We start from the raw sequence: 23,806 nt of genomic DNA, 5'->3' as shown, positions 1-23,806 counted from the left end.
GCTACCCCAACCATACAAAGATATGCATAAATACGAGGCCAGGTGGGTAAGTTTCCCAGGCGGGATCCTGCAAATGGCTTTTCTCTCATGAGCTTTCAAATACGCAGCTAGATGCCTTGCCAGCAAATATTGTCCTTTAACTTGGTTAAGTGTGTCTGCACTTAACAGTCTGTAATGTGCTGCAAATATCTAGGAAAGCCATCCCAGTTCCCCGCATTAGAATTTCTCAGGGAATGTTATTATTTCATCCTTTTCTATAAAAGGAGAGAATTTTACCTCTATGCTAATATTTATCAACTAAAATACATATTTCTTGCTCAATGTGTCTTAAATATAAATCCCAAGTCCTTTAAAACTACCACATTAAGTATATGCTTCAGATACCAGCTGATACCATTGTCACAGTCAAACCTAGATGCCCATCATCCAGTCCTCAAGGTACCAGCTCTGATTTCAGAGTCAAAGTCTGCCAGGGAGTAGATGCTGCAGTTTCCTTGTCTTCCCCATTTTTAGCTCTCCAAGTCCAAATGACTGTCACCTGTCAACTCCATCTCTCAGGGTCATACTTGCCGCTGTTCTTAACTTCCTACAGTGTTCCAGCAGCAGACACTATGATCTAGTCATAATAAACATCACAGAATTTCAGCTTTTCTCCTTAAAATCCTGAGAGCTCCTTAATCATCTACAAAATCCAAGCTCCCGCGTCATGAAAAGGCTGGAAGAACAAGCTGGCATTGGCTTATTCCTCTGTGCTCTGCTGCACTAGTGTTCCATTTCCAGAATACACTTCCCTAAGCTGCTATGAGGACCTTGCATTTACTCCTATGCCCTAAGGTTTAAGCTTCTTCCCCATAGACTCTTCCATAGCTAGTTCTTATCTCTCACTGATACAACTCGTTTAAGGGCTCCCTCTTCAATAGGCCTTCCTAGTCCATCCAATCTAAGCCATGTCACCACGCACTCCTGTGCTGGCATCCCTGACATCACTTGACTGTCACTACCTCTTTAAAGTATGCATCATGCTTTAGATTTATCTCACGATCTTTCAGGGTTGATATTCAAACATATGCATGGATAATATAGGTCTGCTGACCTGGGCATCCCCAGTCCAAAAGCGTTTCCAGACAAGAAGGTTTATGCAGGTGATCTGTTTGGGGAAGCGCTTGTATTAAAAGCATGGGTAGTAGTATTGAAATGGGGAAGGCAGAAAAAGGCAGTAGAAAGCATTCATTCAGTTCATGGCCACGGAAGAGAATCTGGAACTCAAGGTCACCGAAATTCTCCAACTGGGTCATGCAGGCCTGCCACTGAGTGTTGGCAACACATACCAAGAAGCACTTTATGACTAATGTGTTCTATGCTGTTCTAGTCTCAGGGCACTGACTTCCCCACATGCCATGTACACGTGACTATCAGGCTGACTTTCAATAGTGTCCTCTGTTCTTGCTGCAGACAAGTCCTGCGCAGTCGATGAGAAGCAAGTCCTAAGCAGAGGTCAACAGCGCAGATTTCACTTGGGTGAAGCTGGTGATCTCCGCAGTGTCAACAATGACAGGTAGCAGGAGGCCATGAGGCCAGCATGAGAGCAGCCCATTCCAAAAGCTCACGTGGTACTTTGTCCCTCCTGTCATCCACTATCTAAAAATAAGTCAGCAGTGAAAACATGTGAAAAGACGTTTGACTAAATGGAAGTTTGCAATGAAAGGCAGCTGGAAGGCCTGTGTCCCAAACAGAGGAAGTGCACGGCCCAGGGCAGAGGAGTCAGGAGAAAAGTGGAATCCACGCAGCCTTTCAATTTTGTCAAGATGGGCTGGAGATTCGTTAGGTGTCTGGAAGAGGGCCAGTTCTGTGTCTCAGTAGATAGACAGATAGATGAATGAGACATTGAAAGCTGGCAATCAAATGTCTTAGTGAGTCATTTAACGTCAGAAGATTGGAAAGAGGATTTGAATACTCAACCACAAGAAGGAAATGCAACCTTCATCACACCCAAGAGCACCTGTGCATACATTTGGAACACTGGGCTGTTTTCTAACAACGCCTTTTAGAGTGGAAATGGAGTGAAGTCAATGGACAGGAGATACATCTCTATCTTACGTCTTATGAGTTCTAGACCTAGAAAAACAAAATTTGTTTCTGTATTCCTCAGACTTATCAAGTATCTCAAACAAGACTGATCATGTTCTCTTAGTGAACTTGTCCATTGTTGACATCTATAACCGCTGCAATGGACTCCTTCTGTTTGCAGTGTGCCTTCCCTAAGGCATGGCTCTCTTGGAACCTAACAGCCTGCCATTGTTTACTGCTTCCATAGAAGCCCACAGCTCACCATTAGCAGAGACAGCCTTCCTGTCCCAACTCTATCTTCAGGCTTTGTAGATGACCTGCAATCTTAAGTGAGTTCTTGCTGAGTGGATGTTTATCTGTGCCTTTCAAATTTTTTTTTTTAACCAGAATACTGGCATTGCCCTCTCAGTATTTAGCAGCTGAGTTCTTAGGGTCTAGAAGAAAAGGGGTTTCCCAGATGGCTGAAAATGTCAGGGGCTATTCTAGTTCTTCTGGTCCACATTTCACACTTCGTTATCTGTTATCTATAAGGCATCTGGGAATAGTCTGGATTACCTTTAAGAAGCAAAATGCAAGGGCGGACAAAGTGGCTAAGTAGCTAAAGCCACCTGCCTCAAAGCCAGAACTTGAGTTCCATTCCTGGAAGGAATATGATGGAGAGATCAGACTCCAGGTTATCCTCTAAGCGCCACATGTCTGCTGTGGCCTATGCCACCCCCACGTACAAATCAAATATTTGACTTGATATTTCCTCCCTCTCATTGGTAGTGTTCTGATAGAGGCATCTTGCAAAGAAATAAAAGCAAACAAACAAGCCAGCCTGGTGGTTAGTGGGTGAAAAGATCTTGATCCATGACTGGCTTAGAGATGGAGAAATGGGAACTAAATAACAGGGTAATAAGAAGACGAACAAGAAAGTTCAGTAAAAACATCTTTAGCATCATGTAGTCCTCTCTAGTGTGCCCAAGAAGACAGAAAAAAAATGAGCATATTTCAAAGTATTAAACTTCTATCCATTAGACCATCCTACCTGCCAGGCATGATGCTTAGGCACAGTCGCTATATTCATCTTTCCAAAATCATCAAACTTATTTCAAGTAGTTGTGAATATTCTCCAAATTTCCTAACTCGATTCAATAGTGGAGCTCAAGGCATTGAGAGACAGGCTCAATGACACACAGTCTAATAATAGTGGGCGAATGACATTCTATCCGGTAAATGATCAAAATAAACACTTCAGAGGCAAATCAGTGGATTAAAAAAAAAAAAGTAGGAAAAAAGAGATTTTTAAAAACATATGGAGCTGTCGACAGAAGAATGTTTCCTTTAAAAAAAGTTGGAGGGCTGGAATGAGCCTCTGGTAGAAATTGTTTAGCATGTGTAAGTCCCTGGGTTCATTCCCCATCACTATAAACAATCACATCAAAGTGAGTGGAGAGTAGCTAGAAACTGCTGCCTGGCCTCCAGGCTCCTGAACACAACTTGGGCAAGCATCTGTTGGAACTCACACTCTTTCCACCCAGGCTGCAGGACAAGTGAATTTCTCTGCTACTTCAGTCTCACACCAGGTCCTCTTTGAAGCTAATCCAATCTGCATTAATAAGTCTCCCGATGTCTAGCAAGACACTGACTTATTCTAGTGTCCAGAAGCAAGTACAATGTATTTTCCCTGGTCCAGACTTGAGACAGTCAGTGCTGGAGAACTCTGAAGATATTCACCAAGCCTCTAGGTAGCATGAGAGTTCCTTGTTTTTAGGCTGCACTGTCTCGATGTCTTAAAGAAATTGCACATTAATTTTAACCTTCAAAACATGTCTTGAAAAAGAATCAACTGCCTCGTGACATTGCTTGCCAGAACAAAGGCGAGTAAGGAAATCCAAAAACATTTAAACAAGGTATGGGAAACTGAGTTAGGCCTGTCACTTCCGTTTCCCTTATGATTCTCAAATATAGGCCAGATACAGCCACTTGGGAGGGGAACCCTGCTGAGGCGCCCCCAAAATAATGAGGCAATAAGGAAATAAATTAGTTGTAAACCACATCTGTAGGGTTTGTTCCCTGCTTCTGTTGATTTGTCAAAACACTTTATCATGGAGAAAGCAGAAATGAAAACAACTTTTTCCTCTGTGTAACCTAGACAGCACGCTTCGGGGGCGGTGCTGGCCCACACAGCCAGTGATCCCCCTACCGAAAAGCCTCCCGTTAGCGTTTCTCCTGGAGCTTTGCAGGGTCTGGTTCTTGCCCCGTCCCTGTTATGTTTTACCCTGTTCCTGTGTGAAGCTCTCTTCCAGTCAAGGATTTAAAGCTCGCTCTCATGTACACAGAAAATCAGATTTATATCTTTGTGCCGCAAAATGAAGCAATTATTTTTGTCTTCCAATAGATTCTACTTCCTCTACACTGGGCCCCCGCACTGCCCACTGTTGTCAGCGAGGCAGTGACACCAGGCCAAGCTTCATTAAGTAGAGCCCTGCTGCTCCTGACCATTGATCCAGCCGCTAGCTCAGGTGCATTAGGACACAGCAGTTTCTCCCTCTTCGCTTTGCTTCTCTCCAGGGATAACCAATCAGTAGAAACGACCCTTATGCCTAACATTTGGAGAGGGAGAGAGCAGTTTGATTTCAATTGTCAACCTGTCCACTGGCTTGGTAAATCAGATTTCAACCTCCTACAGGGAAAAAGAGCATGCAACCTTCCTAGGTACCCCCGAGCATGTTTGTAAGCATAGGAGTGTCTGAGATCTGGACTTCCCATACATTTGATGACCTAGATCATTATGGGAACTTAAAAATAAGCCCTTCAAATCTATGCACCTTCTAAAAGAAGGGAAATTGTAAACTTTAAACATCCCTTGTTTCCTGAAATGTGTTGTACAGCAATCAGATAAGTAAAATGAGCAGGATTAAATGTGGTCCACATTAAGAGAAACCATGCCCTCTTTCTATTTAGGGGAAAATATGGGAAAGTATAATATTTGAAAGGTTGATCTCTGCTTAGTCCTAAGCCTATGATGCTGCTTTCTTTAAAGGTCCCATAAAAAGGCAACTTCTTCAGCTAATGCCAACTACAAAGCACTACTGGGAACAGATCAGAATGATAACCCTATCGCCAGCCCCCTTGCTCATGCAGGTGTGAAATGGGTTTGCTGGGCCAGCTTTCCGCATGCCATCCATTCTCTAAGTGTATATACCTGCCCAAGGAGCCGTGGGGTTTCCTTCTCAGCATTCCAGGGACACAACACAGTTTAACTCCAGAGATCCAATAGGTCTGCCTTTTCTGTGCTTCCACTTACACTACATGTCTTTAGAGATTTAAACTAGTTTTGAATTTTATATGATTATATTTTTATTTTCAGGTATTGCTACTCGACTTATAAAACCCCAGAGATTTAAAGATTTCTTTTAAAATATCAAACACAAGGCACTGTTTAAAAGCACTACCATTATGTGTTATGAGTAAGTCACTTTGGTTACAGAAATAAAAGTGATCTATAACACAGCAGGTTGTTACAATGACCCCCTTCTTCTCCTCCATTAGTTCCCTCTATTAGAATTAAATATTTTTCAAGAAAATTTATTAATATTAATGTGGAATATCATTTATTTTCAAAATCTTACACCCCAGGAATTTATCCATCATCAGTATCTCATGTTGGGTAGCTAAGTTTGCCATCTAAGTCTCTCTGAAACTACTGTATTGTGAAATTTTCCACTCTTAGTCCTGATGATACACTACAGTAATTCCAGACTTTCTATTAGATTTGTCTGCCTCTATTCACACATGACCGGCCTTTGATTTCATTACATTGTAGTCAAGGAATTAGTTGGGGACTGATTGCTAAAATCCTATATATTTTTTTCTAGAAATGTCGAGTGCTTTTAATTTTAATTTTAATTCTAGCTACGAAAGCAAAAGTGGTTGGTTATTGTGATGAGAATTTTGTGTTTAGCACATTGCAGTTAGCAGGTCACACAAACGCCTGGGAGCAGATTAGCCATGCGCTGCACATGGAAGCTTTCGGCTTTGCCACATCAGTAGTAGCAGCGGAAACTTCATGTCTCCAGAGGTAGATATAGTTTTATGATTTTAATTAACATGAATCACTAGTCATTTAATCCACCACTTTTCAAACGATAAGGTTCTACAACCCTCCCTCCACTATTGCCAATGTCTGATTGGCAAAATTAGAGACAGGGCAAGTTGTAGGAGGCAAAAGGGAACTCCAAGAAAGACTATCCTGCCCCCCAAATGGTGTAGAAATTAAGAAGTCTTTTTGGACAATAGAGAGGCGTAATATTGAGAATTAAGTTGACTTCAAACACGAAAACTATCTATGGAGATGATCAGAGTGAAGGCTACACATTATATACTAAGAATGTATCTATGTCTGTCCTTGAGAGGAAATTCCCTATTGGGGGCTGTGGACCCTCAGACACTGAATTTCTTGTAAACAACTTGTTTTCTCCTGCTCTGAGCTGCCTGCAGCTTCTCTGATGGCAGGGGTGTGGATTCTGATGAGTCTGCAGCTGAAAGATCCCAAGAGCTGGGGCATGGCCAGAGCACTACATAAGCTGCCTCTGAACACAATAAAGTTGGAATTCTTGTATCAAGGGTGATCTGTGTCCATGTCTCTCTGTCTCTGTCTCTGTATGTGTGACTGTATGTGTTGAAATCTCCAGGCCCCTTTCCCGACTCGCAAACGCGGACCTTAACTAGCACGTAGAGTGTAGAACGGGCCTAGTGCGAACATTACAATTCCCCTTTCCTAGAGTCACATAGAAGGGCAATACTTTAAGTCAGCTATCAACAAGGACATTTGTGGACTTCCTAACTTACTTTAACATAAATATGGACAAATTTCTACAAGGAAACAGTATGGTTGGGAACTGTTTCATCAAAAAGCCAGATCAATTACTAAAAATAAACCATCATTTCAGCTACATTTCAACCATCCCACTAGTGACACGTACGGACATAGAATTTTATGTCATATGAAATGACCACCACTTTAGTGTGTTGTATAAATTCCAAATATAAATTGAACCTTTTAATGCAGCCCATGAAAGCACATGGTCCATTTCTTAAGTCTTGTGACCTAAGATCAGCTGATATATTAACAAGGTCTATGCATTGGTTTGTGTTTCTGTGTTCACAAACAACCAATTTTCCAAACTGTCATTCTTCCAAATTTAATCCCTTGCATTGCTTACTTCTTTTATCTTTCCCTAGTTTGTTTTTATCTCACACGTTTCCTTTGGAAGTTTTCCCTATGCAGTGTGGCAGGAACTTAACCTTCTAAACCTAAGTCTTGAGTGCTATTCTATCTCAGTAGTAAAAGGCTCTGAAGTTATACACAGCACATTCTATTTTTGCACAAGGCACGTGTAGTAGCTACCAAAACTGTCTACCTTGGAGACTTGGCAAGGGGCTCAGTTTGGAATTGAGCTCATGCCTAACACAGCTTTCACTAACTCGGAACCTCTAGTTCCTAGATTGCTCACTTCAATAGGATAAGGACTAGATCTACTGAATGTACTGTTGTAACTTTAGACCTAGCCTGGTGCTGCTGCAGGATGACACACTGCAGTCCCCTCCATTTTCTCTTGCTGCTGGTGTAAATGAAATATATAAAGGTATTACCTTGATGTTTCAAGACCAGAATTTCCACAGGAATCTCACGGGGTAAGCCTGTACGTGTTGCCTTGGAAAGCTGTGCAGGAGGAAGTTGCGTTTCCTTGTTTTTAGGGGCTTCCTATGACTCCACGCCTCTTCCTCCATTTTGAAAGCCAGAGAAAGTAGGAGGAGTCCAATTCTCCCTGCAGTTTCTCTGACTCATTCCAGCTGCAGAAGGGTTTTTGCTTTTACAGACTCCTGTGATTACACTGGGCACACCTGGACAATCCAGGCCACTTCTCCCCAGCCCAATGTCCTCAATCTTAATTCCACTGGCAAGTAAGGTAATTTTCATAGGATAAAAAGATTTGGAAATGGGCATCGTGAGGAATTATCAAATATTAGTTAAGTTAAAAAGATCTTGGGAAACGTTTCACTATTTTTTTTTAAAAAAGAGTTTATTTGTAACATTTTAAATTATGGTGTCTGCTTGTATGTTGGAGTGTGCATGTGAGCTCAGGCGCCCTTGGAAACAAAGGCATTGGATCCCCTGGAACTTAAGTTACAAGACCATTGTGAGCCTCCTGGGTATAGGTTCTGGGGACTGAACTCTGAATGAAAAGTCCTCTGAAATAGCAGCAAGCACTCTTAACCACTGAGCAATCTCTCTAGTCCCACGTTTTGTTAATTTTAATCACCGAACCTAGTCAGCTACTTCTAAATACACTTTGAGCTTCACTGGCATCTCCAAAGGCATGATAGCCATTTTCCCAGAATCCCTTGTTTTGTTGGCCGTCTTTTGACTTCTGTTCATTGTCACTCCACCATGTCTTTAGCCTGCGGGTAGGAAACACTGTCACTAATGGATGACAATGGATGGGTTCATATGTCAGCTTCAAGCTCTGAAACAACAGACCTTAAAGGTTAATTTCTTCTGAACCATTTCCAAAGTTGACTGTTTTTTCTGGAAAAAAAAAAAGAACTTCCTAGGTATAACCTAGAGTTCTTATTTCTCCCCGCTTCTACCTTATTAATTCACCGTGCTAGCATATGACCCTGAGAAATATGAATTTATTATGTAGCCTGTAGATAGACTTAAGAGTGGTGCTTTCTCACTTATACTAATCAGAACAGTGCCTGTATTTTGGCTTTCACTAGAGTAACAAATTGGAGACTTTTCCAGTGGAGCTATTAAAAGCCACAAACCCCTTTTTTCTGTGATAACTAAAACTCTCTTGTAAACATTTATGCTAATTTTACACTTTAATATTAATAATTCACTAATAACCAAACTCTTTAGAATTTTAATGAGAGTGAGATAGTTGCAGAAGGGGGAAGAGGAGAAGGAGGAGGAAGAGAAGAAGAAAGAGGAGAAGAAAAGGAAGAAGGGGGAGGAGAAGGAGAGAAGAAGAAGAGGAGGAAGAAGAAGAAGAAGAAGAAGGAAGAAGAAGAAGAAGAAGAAGAAGAAGAAGAAGAAGAAGAAGAAGAAGAAGAAGAAACAGCAGGAGCAACAGCAGCCAGGGGGCCAATCACCAAACTTGCATGGAGTTGTTTTCTATCTTTGTCAGCAAGCCACTTTCTAGCCTTTGTAAATCTAGTGCAATTAATAGAGAGGTTATGCAATAACAGGTCTGGAATCATCCCAGACTATCTGCACAATGACCTGAAGTTAGATACCTATGCATTGTCCTATGAGAAGGGGAGGCTCAAAATTAACTCTCCCCAGATTCTGGGGCTTCCTCTGATATACAGCATCCCAAGAGCTCTGAGCCTGAGACTTGTTGAAAAGGTAAGCAGCTGAAACATCTCCTCTAGACTTCTGGGGACCATTGACAGGGCACTCCCTTGAATTTACCTTACGAAAGGAAGTTTAGGAGGGTACCATCTCATTGCCGGTAGATAGACCTTTACAGACAGAACGAGGGATTATGGTGTAACATGTGCCTCCTCTTCTTTTGCTGACCTTAGTTTTAGAGTCTTTCTTCCCCCACAAATCATCTTCCTCCCTTATCATACAAGTATGGACTTTATTCTAAGCTCTGGTGACTAAACTGGTACCACCTCACATGAACATAAATTAGATAAGTCTTTAAGTTTCTACTGCTGGGCTACTTAATATCTAGGGGATACTCAATCTCTTGAGGATCAACTTCCCCATCCATAAAGATGTCAAGATTCATCTTTCATGGCATGTACTGAGGAGTTAGATATGAGTAAAGAACCTGCCAGAAAGCTTTGCACACAAGTACCCCAAAAAAAGACACAATATGACTATTGCGACAATGGCAAAGGAGAAGGAAAGGGGACGATAAAACCCTCCTTAAGGTTAAGTTACAAAATGTATTGTAGGTCCCAGAAGCCACCGGGAAGAAGACAGAGAAGCAGAGCCAGAAGCTGGGGACTGGCATAGACAGCACCCACTTCTCTCCCTGGGTGTGAAGATGGAGGTGTGGAGACACAGTGCTGGAGCATGCTCTCCCTGCTTTGTTATTGTTGTCCCTGATACTTGTGTTATTTGCATGTCATAAAGTTATACACATTCATTGTCCCATTTGACTCTCTTGATGATAAATGTATATTTGTATCTTCAGGCAGCCAACCAGTTAATTCTGTCTTTCCCCCTTTACTAATCCTGATATGTTTTGTCTTATATTGACACTGAGAGCTATTTTCTCTTTGGATTTACTTTTTGTGCAGGCAAAATGAAGATACTCTTAGCCTAGTTGACCCACTGCACTGAGTTTGTTAGCATGAAACCTAGGACGGAGCACAGAGGCCTCTGCTATGTCTCCGAGCCCCACCTTGGACAGAGTTAATCTATATTCATAGTCAGGAAGAAAAGCAACTACAATTTTCCCAAAGTCTCATGTGTTTTAGAACAGTATGATTCTCAGTTTAAAATAGGACAAGAATAATAAGTAATTTTTTTGTTGAAAGCTGTATATTAGCTGCCAACCCTGAATGTAGCAACAGATGTCGTATGTGCTATGCCTGTACCTGAAAAAGAAAATCTTCCTTTTTGTGCAGATTTCCTAGGACAGAGAAATTGATGCCTTGTTTTTATATATGTATTGAAGCTATGTTCAGGTCAGTCAATTATTCAGAGGTCCAGCTTTCATATTTCTTGTTAAAATCCAAAATGAGACTTTAAGTTAAAGCTTAATCCATCAGAGCAAGTTGGTCAGTTTTATAAGCATACTGCTTCAGTGGGTGGCTTTATTCATAGGAATGCTTCCGATAACTTCAACAACAGTCAAAAATGATGGTTTATTTGTTTGACGAACCTGACAACACATGAACAACACTGCTAGAATTGTTATCTGTAAATTTAAAGAGCCAAAGATTTGCTGGCAAACAAGTCTAGTTGTTGAGATTCCTGTCTGCCTTCTCTCCAGCATGATCAGCAATCATGGTGATTCTGGCTCTCGCTTCATCCCAGGCAGGCAATGTCAGAGCCCATCATGACATCCCTCTGACTGTGCTGTGTTGCTAAATCATCCTGTACGCAGCCACAGGGAATAGGGGAGACATAATGAAGCTCCCAGAGAAAGAAATGCTTTTCTACCTGTCTGCCCTCCCTCAGCTGTTACTGCCAGCATGGAGAGGATTTGAAGGGGCTATATGCCAGGTAACAGTAAGTAAACAGAAGAAACATTATTGATTTCCTTATTCTTTGAAGGACTAAGAAGTCGTATAGGAAATTGTGCAACAGCAATATTGCAGAGCTCCATAGGATGTTCTCAGAGCAGATCCAGATACACAGGGAATTTACGGATCACCTGCTGCCCAGAGACCACTGAGCTCTGTCTGTGTATTTCTGAACACAGAGAAGTTGAGTACGCATTGCTAGGCAGGAAGCTGAACTGGTCCTGATTTCTTCTTTGATTCTTTCACCCATTTACATCTGAAGTACCATGCTGGATGCTGGCATTCTAAAGAACTACCCATGAGCCACAGTCTTCCTCACCTTATTGATAATAACATTATTTTCAGCATTTGTATCTCTAAAGAATCTTTTCATTTCAAGAGGAGATCAAGGGGTTTGCAAAATGTTCCACTAAAGATTATACTCCTTCCTACTGCACAGAGGATTCCACACTCAAGAAGCTCATTGTTATAAATTCTTTGGTTCACAAACACAATCTGATTGCTTGAAACATCATCAGAAGGTGACAGGATGTGGCATATAATCCACTGCAGGAAGCCAAGTCATGCATTTAAAAATGGTTAATAAAAATTAAAGGAGCCTTAGAATGGAGGTATCATAAATTTAACTTCACAGATCTCTCGATTATTGTCCCCATTTCTTCTCCAAAGCCTATGAAGTTGAGATGCAATATTTCATTTCTGACACGTAATCAATGAGGGTGTCTTTGGAGATCTATTATGCCTTTAAAGTAATTTAGGTGCCTTCTATAACAAATATGAGATGCTAAAGGTGCTAGCCAAACAGTCTGAACTTTATGTACTGGTTCAGTTGGAAAGTCAGAGAAAAACTTTTATAGTTCAGAGTCACTGTAGGACTTCAAATAATCAGAATGGCAAGTAATTAATTTGTTAAGATATATTTTTCTGAAAACACCTCTTGACTCCAAAGAGACTGAGTTTTTTCAGGATTTCACAGCCAAGTTAAAAATATGCCCCGAGATCATTTAAAACTGTGTACTTAACCTGCTACTCTACTGCATACTTAGCCATAAGTTTAATCTCCATTAAGAGAATGATGTAACCAACCTTATTCTCCCTTGGTTTACATGTATAATCGTTTTTACAACACAGGCTAAATGCATCAATTACTCTTCCATGCCCTTGACCCACAATAATGTATATGTGTGTTTTGATAACCATTTGCTTAAGGCAGCCAACATGTTGAAGTCAACCTTAAACACAACAAATGCCCACCACAAATGTTGCATACAACATATTGATACATGCTGATGACATCTGTTTGTGGGTTTTAGTGTTATTCCGGGTCAGTAAAGTAACTTCTTCCATTGTAAAACTCTATTAAAGATTTCTGTAAAGAATCCATTGTTTCCTTTCCTATATATGTTTTCTGTGCTGTTCAAGAATGCAGTCAAAAGCCCTTTGTTAGGGACGGGAGTAGAAGAGACACAGGCATAACAGGCAATAGGGACAGACAAATCAGATGCATACAACAGACAGACCATAGGCAGCCTAGTGATCACAGACCCAGACAAAAATCATGGAGAAATGGAGAATTTGAATTTGAGATAGTCCTTGCCCAAACTAATCCAAGAGGAAGTTGCGCTGACACATTTTTGTGCCTTCTCTGAGGTTATCTTTGACGTATTAACCAACACACTAATTCAAGTGGTTAATAGCACCCTCAAAATGTTGTTGGATGCTATCATGAGCTGTGAAGTCAGGAGAAGCATGTATACAATCAAAAAAAAAATGGTTCCTGTTTCACTCTTTGCTGTCTAGAAGCTACTTGTATTGTGTCAATTCTTTAAACCTTTGGCTGCTTCTAGAGAGGAATAAAAATATTTCAGTTTGGTTTTGAGGGTAAAATATGGCCCAGTCAGTGTACCAGCTATTTGCCTGACAAAGCTAGAAACAAGCCAGCTTTAAAGTAGGTCGTATAAGCTGGGTAGAGATGGAGCATGACTTTAATCCCCACACCTGGGAGGCAGGGGCAGGCAGACCTCTGAGTCTGAGACCAGCCTGGTCTATAACGTGAGTTCCAGGACAGCTGGGGCTACACAGAGAAACCTTGTCTCAAAAACCAGAAAAAGGTCATATAAATAAGAGCCACCTGTTTACTTTCTCAGACTCTTCACTAGGAAACATTAGATTTATGAAAGATCTAAGATAACAATATGTAACTCTGGGGAGCCAGTATGAACATAATTCTGGCTATACAGAAAGACTCTTAACCTGAAGTTACACCCTGGTAATCTTATCTCTCAAGGTGTTCTTATCTGCCTCTTGATAGTAATCTTAGAAGATAAACCCAAGAATATCTGGAATATGTGGGAGGCACAACAAACAAAAGGATGAATAATGGTTGCATCAAGGGGAAGATAATATTGCCTTGTGGGTCTTTAGGGATCCCAATACCTGTAACAAACTGGCAAAATGTCTCTTTAGTGAAGTGGAGACTCATTTTAGAACACAGTAATAGCATATTTTATTTTATTTTTTAGCAAGTACAATGTATTAGTCAGGATTCTCTAGAGGAATAGGAAAGATAGAAGGAATTTATAAATATATATCGAATATAATATAATATATACAAGTATATAGTTAAAAAACTTACTTGATTGGCTTATGCAATATGGGATGCATAGTCCAACAGTGGCTGTCTGCACACTGGAGAGGCTGCGAATCTGATAGCTGTTATAGCCCCCAGTCCTGACACTGAAGACCTGGGGGATCCCTAGAGAGCTACTGGCCATCGGTCCACATTGGAATGCTGAAGAAATTGAGGTGCAGTGGCACTGAAGGCTGTAAAAGCATCACCTAAGTAGATGCTCTTCCCAGCAAGAAGCAAAGGTACTCTGAGGGCAGGCATTCCCTCCTGATCTAGTCCGTCCAAAAAATACCTTCTCAGAATCACCCAGAGGCATGTCTGTGGGTTGATATCAGATCCAATCAAGTTATCAAACATGGTTAGTCATCTAGACTTTCAGCCCACTTAATGCTGGCTACTCCAATTCTTAGTACCCAGAAAATAAATTGCAAATGATATTAGGTTTAATTAAATTATATGATTTGCAATATGGGATAAAACAGCTGATTCTTATTTGTTTGAACAATTAGAATTTGAGACAGATTTGAACTTAAAGTTTGAAATGGTATCAACAATTAATCTACTATATTTTGCTATAAAGAATAGTCTCTTAATTGATTCTTACTGATTTGTGTAGATTAATGAGCATCTCTGTCTTTACATATATCATTCTTTGTCTCAATCCATATTTCCTAACAATCATCTATATCATATTAGGGTAAGGGTATTGTCATAGTTAGTTTTAATGTCCAGATTGCTGATAAGACATTTCTTTTGGACTTGTTTGTGAAAATGTTTCTGGGAGAAGCTGGCATTTAAACTAAGACTGTCTATCTTCCCTAATTCAGACAGCATCATCCAGTTCACCAAAGATCTGACTAGAATTAAGAGGTAAGGGGAGATGGGATTCTTCTTTCCTGGTTTGAGCCGTAGGAATGCAGTCTCCTGTCCTCAGACATCAGAAGCTCAGTAATAAAGATGGTATCTTTTCTGATTCTCTAGCTTGTGGATGACATGCCATGGTACTTCTAGCCTTCATAATTGAGTGAGAAGATCCTCCCCCACATCTCTGTGTGTGTGTGTGTGTGTGTGTGTCTTTCTCTGTATCTGTCTCTGTCTCTCTGTCTCTTTCTCTCTTTCTCTCTGTCTCTCTGTCTCTGTCTCTCTGTCTCTCTCTCTCTCTCTCTCTCTCTCTCTCTCTCTCTCTCTCTCTCTCACACACACACACACACACACACACACGAACAAAGCAGACCATTCTGACAAATACCCAATGTGGAGTAGGGTTAGAAGACATTAGAAAACAGTTACACTGGCACATATTTAGAAACCGCTCTCCCTGTATTTTTGCCTTCTTATTCTTTTTCATTATAGAAAACAAGTTCTCTTTTTATTTTTTGACAGTACAGAAAAACTTTAGAGTTAGAATTTACTTTTAATAATACCAAGCAAATTTTAGGTTACTATTTATTTTCTTAAAATATAGTCTATATTGGGGTGGATTGATACAGATTCCAAACATTTAAAAGTTTGTTTCTCTCATATTACTTAGGTGTGTCCACGAGGAGGGCATTGAACTCATTTAAATGGCGATATGCTCTTCAGCCTTTATGCCTCAGCATTGACAGAATCCATACACTGGGTGTTATGAATATCCAGAAAATTATCCCCTCTGCTCTAGGCCAGAAACCATAGAACTGTGGGTATGGCTGAGACTCATCTAAATACATTCAATTCACCCCAAACTTTATATATTTTCAAGTCCGTTTTCTCTTACCCAGATCCTAGCATACCCCCAATTGGAGGAAATGTGACAAAAAAAAAAAAAAAAATCAAGGAGACAGAATGGAGCCAGAGAGATAAGTTGGCAAGGGAAGGTATTTCCCACCAAGGCCCAGGCCATGAGTTTGATCCCCAGAACCCACCCAGGGGAAGGAGGGAACCTAATTCCTCAAGTTGTCCTCTGACCTCCACTGGTGTGTGTATGTATGTGTGTGTAATAAATAGATAAATAAACATAAATAAACAAGACAAAATGTGATCTTCAGGGATTATGGTTACAATAGCTCAGGTGTAAGTTTGGGCTGCTCTAACAAGCATCATACCTGGGAAATAAAACATTGTTTCATTTATTTCTCATCCTTCGGGACCGCAATATCTAAGCTGCACTGGCATATGAAATATGTGGGAAAAACTCTCTCCTAATTGCATCTGCAGATGGTTGAAAGAAAGGAGGTAATGACTTAGTCACCTTCTCTTATAGACCCTAAGAGCGCCTCAGGACCTGATTGCCTCCGACGGCCCCACCTCCTGATCACAGCTGTCCTCAGAATTAGGCTGCCACTTGCAAACTCGCAGGGACTCAGACTTTGACTTTATAACAATAGTCTACTTTATACAATTCAAAAACAAAAACAAACAATGTAAGCCAAGTATTATTTAGCCTCCTCAGAGCTTGAAGGTTTAAGTTTCGGTAACTTTATGGAAAATATGCCTCTGGGGACAAACATTCAAATAAGGGCTCCCTTTAGGGTCCCTAGGGAACCAAGCTGACTGCATGTTTCACAGTGTTGAAGAGTTGACTCTGGATTCATCTCTGCCATTCCGTATCTCTACCCATAGTCCTCTGCTGAAGGGATCTCTTGGAAGCCTTCTCTGGTGGACTTCTTGCAAGACCGTGACGCCCTTTCTACTCTCCAGCTGGCTCACCTAATGGAGTAGTGCGTTTCACCGGAGTGCTCGGCTGCTGTATTCCACGCAGCTGACCTCTTCCTTGCCTCCAAGGACCTCTCTCTCTTTCTCTCACCTTTTTTATTTTTTCTTTGTCCAAATAGACAAGTGTAGGAAGTTAAGGCCTACCAGGCCGAGAGACAAGTCAACCTAGGGTCTGCCTGGAAACGTCAGAGGTCCTGATTATGCCTCGCCAATGAGGGATAATCATGTGATATTCCCCGAAGGCCTACCAACAGGCACTGTCAGAGGTCCCGATCACGTCTAGGCAGTGAGGGGTGACCATGCGATGTCAATGAATCCAAACGTCTGGGTGCTGGGAGGGTATATAAGGTTCTCCCCATTGCTAAATAAACGAGTCTGCTGTTTCTCTTTCCCCGGACCCCAGTGTCTATGTTGTTGACGCCAGGCTTTCTGACCCCCTCTCCTGAGAAAGCTACTAGGATCCCGCTACAGACAATGAAACAGAGTAATGAAATAATTACAAAGGAGATGTCCAACCGGGAAAGCAGATATTAATATTCTATTTTTGTTGTCTCTCAGGCTCCATCAGTCAGTTTCTTTGTCCTCCCCCTGTGTTTTGAGGAGAAGATGAGCACTCGTCTGTTCCACATTCTGCTAGGTAGAGAGAGCCCATAGCTCATATGCTCTCTTCATTCTCCAAGCATCTGCTTATGAACACAAGCGTCCTGGGTAGAGGGGCAGGCAGGATTGACTGTGTCGCCTTGCTCTCTGCATATCCTCAAAGTCCTGCCTGTCTCCAGCTGCTGGAGTGTACTTTAGAGTGTCTTCTTTAGTTTGCGGGGAGGGGGGGGGGGGGGCTGGGGGGGGCTGGGGGGGCTGGGGGGGCTCAGTTGCCACTGTAGTATAATAAAAGAGCACGGGGCAGCCAATGTGGCTCAGCAGTAAAGGCACGTGCTTCCAGGCTTGGTGACCCGGTTTCCATCTTCAGGTCACACAGTTGAGGGAGAGGAACACTTCAGAGCTGTCCTCACACGCAGACATGCATGGCATGGCAGAGCATGTGAACATAAGCTCTCCTCCTCCCTGAATAAAGAGTTTTAAAAAATGGAAAGATTTTTTTAAAAGAAGATAATTGATAAGTTGGTTTTGTTTATACACCCAATGCAGTAGATGGATCAGTAATGTCTAGCAATCTTACTACTCAGGTCTCCTCTTAGCCTCATAATTTATTCCATTTCAGCCCAAACTGCGGATCTCCCCCATTCCCTCCCCTGGCTCTCCTCTCCCTCTTTGTACATTTCTCTTGTGTTCTAGCTCCTTCCTTTAGGTTAGGTCATATTGCAGTGCATGTAGTTTCCTGGAAGCAAAGAACGTTAAATGTCACCTGGTCTTGAAGATGAATACCTTTGAAAGATCCCTTTTCCGACCTACGCTCTGCAAAGTAACCGCTTGGTTTTAATCCTTTCTTATTGGCTTTTAACAAGCAGCCCCTCATTAAATCACTTTCCCTTTACTCCGAAGGGTCGTTTTCTTTAATATCTTCATTTTCTCTTTTTATCTTTGGCAATTCTCTGTCTCCTGGCTCACAGCAATGGCCCCAGCATTTATATTTCGAATGGCACTGTCCTTTGGTTGTTGAATGTTCATGAACTAAGAGTTTCTAAGGCACATGCACATTGAATAGCCTTTTATTTGTGAGGAAATTTGGTAAACACTTTAATGGAAAGGCAGGATTAATCCCAACCATAAAACCAGCCTGATGTGCTCAAGTTTCACTTGCTTCAGATCAAACCTCAAGACAAATCAACTCTCTCTAAAGCAAAGCTATGTTGCCCACTGAAGAAATAAACGAAACAAAGCATGCTTTATGTTTATTTTATGTGGAATTGAATAACAAAATAGGAAGGAAGGAAGGACAGAAGGAAGGAAGGAAAGGAGGGAGGGAAGGAGAGAGGGAGGGAGGAAGGGAGGGAGGGAGGGAGGAAGGAGGGTCTATTTACTGGCAGTCTGGACCAATGAAAGATACGTTGTTTTGCTTATATCACAAATACCCCATAAATAAGAACAGTGGCTGTTAATTAAAAATTATATTACTAAAAAGAGGGTGTACATGGGCAAAAGTTACTTAAAAGTGGAAAGTTTTTCAGCCAAAATAAAAATTAATTACAAGTGGCTCAACTGTACTTTTTTTTTAAATTTAAGACTTAAAATAATGACTGACCTGGCTCTCTGTCCAAGGTGCCTTAGGTAGGTTTGATGTCTAAGCCATGTAGATTTGTAAGTTGGCAGGCTCACAGGGTTACAAAACTTTCTATCATTTTTTAGTTTCAAGTTTTTATATAACTAAAGCATTCCATCAGGATAGAAATCTCACATAAAATCTTCATACACAACAGAAAAAGATCCCCTGCCTCCAAAACATTTCATTTTCTTCTTTCAGAAATCCTATGATTACCAACTGATATAGAACATAATGCTTTATGCCAGTTTTGGGAAAAATTTTCATAATTGATATCCTAATCAATCATTGTTAATTGCAAAAAAAAATGATGGTGGACCTTGAGCTCAGCCCTGAGTAAGCAAAAGTTATAAGTTTTTTTTTCAATTTTAATAAAGCTTAAAACAATTTATAGAAACTTACCACTTTAACATAAGGATTTTAAGGAAAGCTAAGATATTTGCTTAATTTATGTGTGTATGTGCATGTACCTGCTTGTGTGTGTGTGTGTTTCTGGATCTGGGTCTAGCAAAGAACATTTGCTATTGGAGGAATTCCATTATAGAGAGGAGTCTTAGATTTGTTTTTATTGCACTAGGATAAAAAAAAACCTAGGTCTCAGGCTAATATGTAAGTATCAGTATGAATAACGTTTGATATTAAATATAAGTTGATATTAAAACAAATTTGTTTGTAAGTTACAAAGCCAGTCTCTGCATGTTTTTTTTATATATAGGCTATAGTCTAGTTGATTGACCCTAAAGCTAATTTTGGAAATTTTTAAAGAAATATATGAGAAATGATTAGCATTGAATATGTATTAAAAGCAAATTATAAAAATATAAACTCTGAAATTTTTAAGTATGTAACAGATACCATACATATCTCAAAATATGGAGAAATAACATCATTTTTCACATTCTTAGTTTGCTTCAAATGACAAAAGTTATAGTTCTAATAAAGAAAATGGGTAATTGTCTCTTTTTACAAGACTGATACACTTAAAAATTAACTTTTTGTGTATTTTTCACAAAATAAAACATTTATCAGACCTTCTCAGTTGTTTGTGTCTTGTTATCAACTAGAAAAATTTTGAGCTGAATTCTCCACTTGCACATATGTAAGTATTTAGTGACTGTAAGAAAATTCCCAAGGTCGGTCTTTAATTTGCATATTTTATGGAGTTCTTTGTTTGACAAGTAGACAGTGAGACTTGGAAGCTATTCCTGCATAAGAATGACTGTTTCTATGTCCAATATGCATGGAAGTCACTGACAAACCACACAAACTTATCTCAGTCTTCCACAAAACACCACCCAGTTGGTTACACTGACATTATAGAGCCTGGTTCCTATGAGTAGCAAGTAGTAAAAGTATAGAATATCTTAGTAGAACTCCTGTGAAGTATGGTATGGAGTCCTATAGACATTTGGGGACCTGATGCCTTAGCAGGATTTCTCAGAGTTGAAGTTTGGAACTACTGAGACGTCCTCTTCAGAGTGGAAGAAAGTTTTCTGCTCTTGCACCTAAAGAATATTGTTTTTGATTTTTTTTGGGGGGGGGGGTGGGCACTGAGACAGGAATTCTCTGTAGCTTTGGAGCCTGTTCTGGAACTAGCTCTTGCAGACCATGCTGGCCTTAGAGAGATAGTTCCTTGGTTTGTGCTCGCAGAATGGACAGCTCTGACTCTTTCAAGAGGTGGAGCAATTAAATGGGGTTTGTGAGCAGCATGCTACTAGTTGCTTAATGGTGACTTAGACTTGCTAAATCCCTGGAACTGGGATGATGAACATGGCATGTAGTGATGAACATACCTCTGCCATGCTGTATGGGGCAGAGGCAACAGACAGGGTCACAGAGTTTTTCCTAGCCATGCCCACATAGCATTTACAAATAAAGACAGATTCATACCAAAAGACCTCTAAATGTGTCACAATTTTGGATAAATTTACATGAGCTTATGAGAGAGAAGAAGGTCATAGATGAGTAAAGGTAATAGCATAAAAAAGGCACATAGAAATGAAATATATACAGAAAGTCTGGATTATGCAAATTATTGTGTTTTATTTTTAAATTTTTTGACTGCAGAGAGACTTGGATGAACTATTTATTCTAAACTATGTAAAAAGTTCCTCATAAAGCTTCCATTTGTTGACTAGAAGATGAAGATACATTCTAGTTATGTTGATTTAGTTTGTAGCCTTCAAGCTGGAGTCTTTCTACCAGGAGATACATTAGGTATTTCAAGGAGTTAGAAAGTGATCACACAAACTTTGGGAGAGCTTAGCACTCTAAGAGCTGATGGAAACCCACAATAATCACCACGAGGCTGGGAAAAGAAGGAATGACACTGTGTAATGGCTTGAATCACTACATCAGGCAACGATTCCAGGTCAACTGACTTTTACTTGAGAAAAGAGGAAGAGTCAAATGGACTTTAAAGAAAGAAGCTATAGAAAGCAACCAAAAACTCAAGGCCAATTATAAGCACAAACTAGTTTCTAGACTTTCTTTCCTGACACATCTGATACTTGCATTTCTTTGCAACTTTTCTCTTCTTTCCTACATATTTTCATTTTATGTAAAAAAAAATGGCCTACTGGTTCCATTATTCAGTCTATATGCATTAGAATTTTCAGTATCATTATTAATGAACACAGGGAACAATTACTAAAAGTAGTGTTGATACAATGACATTTTGGGGAAGAATGAAGCATTGTATATACAAGACAGTCATCTCTTTTAAGATAGAAATATGAAGTCATTTTGTTGACAAACTGTAAGTTGAATGTGCACACAAACACAGTTGTTTGAAGAAGCTGAACAAAGAGGTTGACTGTGCCAGTTCTGAAGTTATCATTTCTTGGCTGGTCTACCTGACAGGATCACAGTCCATTTGGTTATTCTTTTACCAACTGCTACATCAGACTTTGAGAGCAGAAGGCACTGGTAAGACACAGCAGGAAGAAGGGATTTTGTTTCCTGCTTCCTGTGTTGATAAAGTATATGGCTACCTGCCCTCTGTGCTGACACATTACAATCCCATGTGCTGAGGCTCTGCCAACTTTTCCAACACCGAAGAACATCCAGTTGGGTGGCCTCGTAAGGGAGTGTATTTATAAAGTGTGTTCTTGGGACAACTTTCTTTGGTGTCCTACAGAGTTAATTGCTTGCATGTTCTACCAATAGGACACCTTGGCAACTTCTCTGTCATTTAGAAAACCATAACCATGCCTCCTCCAGCTGAGTCTGGATCTTAACCTTAGCGGATTCTTCCTTAGGCAAACTGTCTCTGCCTAATGTTCCCAGTTCTTCTGTGTATCATCCATCCCTTTATTTTTCTGGAGAGACACATCCTCCAGCCTTAACTTGAGACGAGATCTTATACTGTAGCTTATGCTTGACTGCAACTCATTGCATCCCAGGTTGGCCTTGAAGCAATGACCATCCTCCTGTTTCAGCCTCCCCAGTGTTGAATAGCAGAAGCCACCACTCCTGGCTTTCTAGCTGGGAGAGCTCAGAGTACTTTTTTCTTTAACTAGCCAATTCCTTAATAACCCAATCTATATGTGGAGGAATTATTATTTAAAACAAATTCCCTTTGTATGTTGTGGTGTGATTTGTTCCATATTGATGGCACTCCAAATTAAATGTAACTCTAGCTCAATTCTCCTCAGCTGTAGCATGCACACATATATAACCACCTCATAAGACCAGAAGGTAGGCAAAGGCCAAAGAAGCAAAATCCAAGTGGAAGAAGACCTTAATCAGAATGGGAGCTGGTGATAATAGTTAATTTTTCAAACTTCCAAAAGTTACAGCATCATAAGAATGCTTTTGTTGGTTACTTCCTGTTATGATTTGCATCTGAATTGTTCCTGAAAGAACATGCATTAAATGCTTGGTGGTCAAACTGTGTTGCAACTGAGAGGTGCCACAATTCTTAGGAAACTGGGCTGAGTTGGAAGCAGGGCATTGTGGGCATTCCTTTGAAGGGCCCCTTGGGACTCTGCTCTCTTTCTCCAGCTCCCCCTTCCTTCCCTATGTGGCTCTGTCTTCCTGTTTCTTTTCTCTTTCTCTTTGCTTCCTTGAATGCCACAAGGTGAGAGGCGTTCCTTTGTGGTTACCTTCTACCACACGGTCCTGCATTAGCAGAGTACCAGAAACAACGGAGCCAAACAACTATGAATAAAACCCAGGAAACTGTGCAACAAATGAAGCCCTTCCTCCTGCTGAGCTGTTTGTATGTGAGATGCTTCGTCATAGAATATGAAAGCTGGTGCTGGAGAGGTGGCTGAGTGATTAAGAGCTCTTCCAAAGATCTTGAGTTCAATTCCTAGCAACAATATGGTGGCTCACAACCATTTGTAATAAGATCTGGTGCCCTCTTCTGGTCTGAAGGCATACATGAAGGGAGAACACTATAAAAAAAAAATATCTTAAAAAAAAAGAATGTGAAAGCTGACTAATACACCAGCCCAAACTCAGAGGGGGCCCACAAGTTAAGAGTTCTTCAGCTAAAACTTCCTGGTAAATACAACCCTGGGTGTACTTTTATTCTTTAATAGCTAATCATCTCCTTGGAAAACATGTATTTCTATTTTTTCATCTTAAAAAAAATGTCTATCTCATTCCATCTCTCCGATTTCCTCTTTTTATTATTTGAATTATATTTGAGTTTTTTTTCCAAATTTTCCCACCAAACTACAATGAACCTGGTAGCTTGGCATAAGATGCTGTTTCATATTCTGCTGATAGCAACTGGATCTGCCTGGGAACTGATGTTATCTTACCAAATCTCATCAAAAAGTAAAAACTCTCTTGCACGATCCACTCTGCTTTCGCTCCCATCTATTTCTTTCTTTCATTAGAAAACAAACAAACAAAAAACCCAAAACAACAAAAAAACCTATTCCCATGAAGAAATAATATTTTTTTTACTTTTACTTTCATATTAA

The sequence above is a fragment of the Microtus oregoni genome, unplaced genomic scaffold, assembly GCF_018167655.1.
Source record: "Microtus oregoni isolate MIOR12 unplaced genomic scaffold, Mior012 000003F_ref0000135, whole genome shotgun sequence".
In the NCBI taxonomy this organism is placed as follows: Eukaryota; Metazoa; Chordata; class Mammalia; order Rodentia; family Cricetidae; genus Microtus; species Microtus oregoni.
Note: the sequence above shows the minus strand (reverse complement) of the source record.